Source organism: Meriones unguiculatus, chromosome 8 (assembly GCF_030254825.1).
Source record: "Meriones unguiculatus strain TT.TT164.6M chromosome 8, Bangor_MerUng_6.1, whole genome shotgun sequence".
In the NCBI taxonomy this organism is placed as follows: Eukaryota; Metazoa; Chordata; class Mammalia; order Rodentia; family Muridae; genus Meriones; species Meriones unguiculatus.
In genome coordinates this window covers 121174168-121179678 of record NC_083356.1, presented here as the reverse complement: position 1 = coordinate 121179678, position 5511 = coordinate 121174168, and positions in this window count along the sequence as shown.

The window sequence follows — 5511 nt, the reverse complement described above, 5'->3', positions numbered from 1 at the left end:
TTTTGTGTGTGTGTGTGTTAGCTGTTTGTTCTGGGTTGGTGGGTATAATCATTTTTCTCAAAGTTTCTTTCCCAATATTTATTTTTCAGTTGTTTTTCAATTGGGTTATAATTATTATTTTTTGAGTTCTTTTATTGAAACTACTGTGACCTTTTCCTGTATACTGTGAGTGCTAGTCTTTCTACAGTGCTAGAAGGATTAAGACTGTCAAAACCCATAGCATTCTTTTCCACATGGGATCTGAGTTGGAGCCCACGGCTGTGTGGAAGGGTGCTGCAGTTCATGCAGATAAAGTTGGGGGAAAGTTACAGAGAAGTCTATCCAGTGTAATGCCTGTTAAATTAGTGCCAGTGGTAGCTTTAAAAACATGCTTAATTATGTGCATGCTTTTGTGTCTGGATGGAGATATGGACTATTATAATTCTTGACGCTACTGAACAAAATTTAGAAAGCCCAAGATACAGAAGAAAATCTGTTGAGCTTTATCCCAGATCTGTCTTTTGCTGTTGCTCCTTCTTAATATCCCAAGGTCTCTTGTTGTCTCCTTTCTGTCTAGAGACTTCCTGTTAGCTCTGTATTTCCTGGAGGTCTTCTGCATGAGTTCTATGTGCTCTTAGTGGCTGAGCCCTGTCTCCGGTTCCATCAGTGCCCGGATCATTTCAAAATGGATTCCTATTGATTGCCTTTGCCCTTGATAACCACACGCAGGCTTTTCTTACTGTATCTACCAGTTTTTCTTGCATTTTGAGCATTGTGAATAGAACCTTGAAACGACTCTAGGTTCTACTTAGCCCTCTTTTATAAAACTCTACTTTACTTGGGATTCCTTAAAGCCTCTCCCTTCCAACCCCCCCCCCAACCCTAGGTAGGAGAGAGAAGGTTAGTGGGGGGAGGGGCGTAGAGCCCTTTATTTATCCCGCTGTCTAAGGTCCATGGGTCCTTTTGGGGGACTACAGCAATCTCGTCAACAGCAAACACAGCAAGCAGTCCCCTCCAAGCTGCTGAGCCACAGAGTCTCTCTCCCTCTGTCCACCCCAAGCCGCCATACTGTCCACCTCTGCCCTCTCCAAACTGCCACACTTCTTCTGTATTTATAGCCCTCAGAGTCCTAGACCACGCCCCTCTCCATGCTGCTAGGAGTCAGGCCGTTACCAGACCACACTCCGAAGGAGGCAATTATCACCTGTGGACAAACTAAAGCCCAAACTAAAATCCCACACTTGGGATTGAAACAAAAACAGATTTACATAGTACAACTGAGTTTTTAAAGAAGCCAAAACTTCCATTACAGGTCTTCAAAGAGTCTTCTTAACTGCTTCAATAGGCAGTTAATAAGCAATGGCTAAACTCTCTTTCTTAGTTTTAGGCGGGTTGCTTGGAGTCCAGGTCACATATATACTGTGTAAGGGCAAAGCAGAGTTTCTGTGAAAGATCCAAAGCTCTTCTTTTAAGGTCAATTCGACTGCGTTGAAAGATGCCTAAGGAATCTGGCAAACACATTTCTGGGTATATCTATGAAGGCATTCTCAAAAATGACTGGTCTGCGTGTCAGTAAAGTGAATGGGAAGACTCGTCCTGAATATGACTGGCGTCCTTCAGTAGGCTGGGACCCTGGACGGAGCAGAAAGCAGATGATGGACAACGTTTGCTCCTGAGAGCACTCGTGACTGTCCTGGAGCAGGTGTGCTACCCAGCAGAAGCAGCAGACTCAGACTCATCAGATTTTGAATGCAGGTTTGGTCCAACATCTCCCCAGGGAGTGTCCAGGTCCTCGTGGCTCTCACTTGTTTAGAGGCTCCTTCAGTTTTAGATTGAGCAGCTATTGGTCTCTGAATCTCTTTTGTCCCAAGGAGGGACAATCCAGCTCCTGGTTGTGTCAGCAAATCTTATAAATGCCCTCTCACCTAAATGTACTTTCAGTGACCGCTTACATGTCACCTCGGATAAGTTCTTTCCTGGTTCTCACCCCACTTCCAAGGTGCTGTGATGAAGTGGGATTTTACCGGTTTGGTTCTTTGAGCCTCTAGAAGCATTGGCTATGATTTTTAACTTCCCTGACCACTTTCCAGTCTTCAGGGCAGGTTTGATTACTTTGTTTAGATTTCATTATTACTTTGTTTAGTTTTCATTATTACTGTTTAAGACAGTCTTTCTAAGTAGCCCAGATAGTCCTTCAACTTATAATTCTCCTTCCTCAACCTTCCATCTCACCCTATCAAGTGCTGGGATTACAGCATGGATACGTGTGTGTGTGTGTGTGTGTGTGTGTGTGTGTGTGTATTGAGAGCTGGAGTAACACCACAGTGGGTAAAGGCACTTGCTGCCAAGCCTGATCACCCACCTGAGTTTGATAGCCAGGATCAACATGGTGGAAGGAGACAACCAACTCCAGGAAGTTGTCCTCTGGCCATCACATGCAAAGTGGCACAAGCACGCCACCCCTCCCCACTATTCACACTGATGTAATATATATATTTTTTAATATCCATAGTTTTTGGGTTGTTCCGTGGGTTCAATAGAAACCAGGCCTTCAAAATCTGGCACTTTTAATTGCCAGTAAATAACTGAAATCTCCAAGATGGGAAATACACAATATTTTTGTTTCATTTATTTAAACAGCGAGTCTTATATTTATCTTTCTTATATTCAATTATACTTTTTTTTTTCGTGTGTGTGGATAGGTTTGTGCACATGAATGCAGGAGGCCAGAAGCAGTAGATCCCACAGATCTGGAACACCAGAGAATTGTGACTGAACTCAGGACCTCTGCAAGAGCACTGTTCGCTGAGCCATCTCTCCAGCCACTGCAGAATGATTACATTGCTTTGCTTGGAGAAAAGCTGGTCTGGACCAGCATTGCTCAGGGTGAGCTTCTAACTTCAGCTGAGCTGCAGACCTGGTTTGTTACACAGTTAAATTTAATTGGCACCTAACCAGATGCTGTAGAAAACATGCCTGCTTTAAATACCTCGCAGGGTCAGGTGAGAGCCTGCCCTTCATCGTAAGGTAGAAACCTGCAGGGGAACCCCAAACAACCATTGTCAGATGTCAGCACACTGGAGTGTCAATAATTAAACGAGAGACAATTGCGTGTGGAAGATTGCGTTCCATCGTCTTGACACTTGAACACAGAACACAGACAAAGCCAATTCACGGAAAAACAGGTACTTGGAACAAAGTACCTCCCTAAAAGGTGAAGGCATTTTTAACATGAGCTCTGAGAAGATGTTTATTCCTGGTCAGTTTGGTACTTTGTCTAAGGGAAACAATCAAGTCAGATTTTTCTGAACTCTTTATTTCAAATTCTGAAACTGTAGAGCAAGCAGAAAGCGTGGTGGGGAGAGCTCATGCTGTCTGTCGGCTCCAACAGTTGCTAAAGTTGCTGTTGCTGCATTTTACTCCTCTCTTCTTCCCCTGGCCCTGCCCCTGCCCAGTGCTTTTACAGCTAGTTGCAGATAGAATACAATTTTACCCACAAAGACTTCAGCATGCACCTCTTAGGAGTAAATAATTGCCTGGTGTTCACTCATATCCACCTGAGGAAAACTTGAGACAATCTTTTTTATTTTATTTTATTTATTTATTTTTGCTTTACTTCCCTTTAGAAAGGCCAGGTGGTGAAACAGAAGAAAAAAGAGGCAGAAAGCACAGTAGTGCTTTGAATAAGAATTGTCCCCATAAGCTCATCTATTTGAATGCTTAGGGAGTGGCACTGTTTGAAAGGATTAGAAGGATTTGGATTTGGAGGTGTGGCCTTGTTGGAGGAAGTGTGCCACTGAGGGTAGACTTTGAGGTTTCAGACTCAGTCTCACTCTCTCTACTTGTGGATCAAGACGTAGAAGTCTCAGCTCCTTCTCCAGCACCATGTCCGCCTGAATGCTGTCATGCTCCCCACCGTGACGATAATGAACTAAACCTCTGAAACTGTAAGCAAGCCGCCAGTTAAATGCTTCTTTTATAAAGTTCCCTTGGTCATAGTTTTTCTTCACAGCAATAGAACAGTGACTAAGACAGACAGGAAAAATATATCTGTGGAACTATTATTGTTTTTACTTCAGAAGTACACATATGGCCTAAAGCAGTAAAGTTTATCACACAATTTTAGCATGTCATGTTGGTTGGCAGAGCAAATTATCCTTTTCTATTATGTGTGTAATGTGTGTGCACACATATGATACATGGAGGCCAGGGGAGGATGTCAGATGTCCTGTCTTGTCACTCTTTGTCTTATTCTCTCGAGACAGGCTTTTTCTCAATCTGGAGCTGGGCTGATGGTAACTGCCCAGGGTCTGACCTCACAGAACAAGGGTTTAGGCACTCACATTGCCACAGTCAGTTTTTCACACCGTGCTAGGATGAAAACCCAATGGCAAGGAGCCATACCCACAGGCCATAGAATATCCTAAATTCTGGTCCGTGTCAGGCTTAGGACCAGTCTCCACCTTCAAATACTATAATTTTAATCAGGTTGGAATCTGGTAAGACATGCTCAAATATCCCACCCCACTTTCTCTATCTTTCGAAGGTCAGCTTCCCCTCTGCCACTCAGATCCTTAGACAACACCCATCATTTGATCTGGGTAACATGCTGTTCCTCAGGATCACAGAACCTGGGTCCCTTGTTACCTGCTCTTACCAGGGCAGATTTATCATGGCTCCTTAGATCTCCTCCCCTGATTCTACGCTTGTTGAGATTTGAACTTGCAGATTTTTGAAAGGGCCAGCTAGATGTTTGTTGAGTGTCCATGAACACTTAACCAAGATGAGCAGGCTAGCATTAGAGACAGGAAGTAGCTGAGGGAGCGTGTGGGGCAGCTAGAACTGGCTCTGGAATGAAGAGCCAGCTGTTGGAGTGGTGCTAAGGTTAACTACATCCTCTCTGCCTGTAGCAGTCTCTTGACCCTCTCTCTTTCATACAGACATAATTAGCAGTATAATATAACAAATAATTAAAGAACAACTGTTATCTTTGGGGCAGATGGAAAATTTACATGCAACTATTATACCTATATTTTCTATAATTAACGTTTATTACTGATTTGTTTTGGGATGGAGTCTCACCATGAAGCCTAAGCTGACCTCAAACTCATGGTCCTTTTGCTTCAGCTTCCTGATTGCTGGGTTTGCAGGCATGCACTGCCACATCCTAATTTATTTATTCTATTCTACAAAAAGAAAATCACAAATGCTTTACAGTACACATTCTCAAATTCTCATCTGCTTAGTTGACACGATTCCAACCTCTTCTAATTTTACAAGAAATTGAAGAGGATATTTTTCAAGCAAAAGCAATGATTTTTTTTTTTTAAGGCCAGGAAAGAGGAATCAAAGTGCGTGACTTGAGGAATCAAAGTGCGTGACTTGGTCAGACACCAGCCCAGCTCTGGGGATGGCCTCCTTGCAGACAGGTTAGCTGCTGGGTCCCCAGAGGCGCAAGCATTCATAACCTCCCAGAGCTGGTATCAAATTCTGAGACCTAGAAGGCACAAAATTACGAGAATGGGCAGCGCA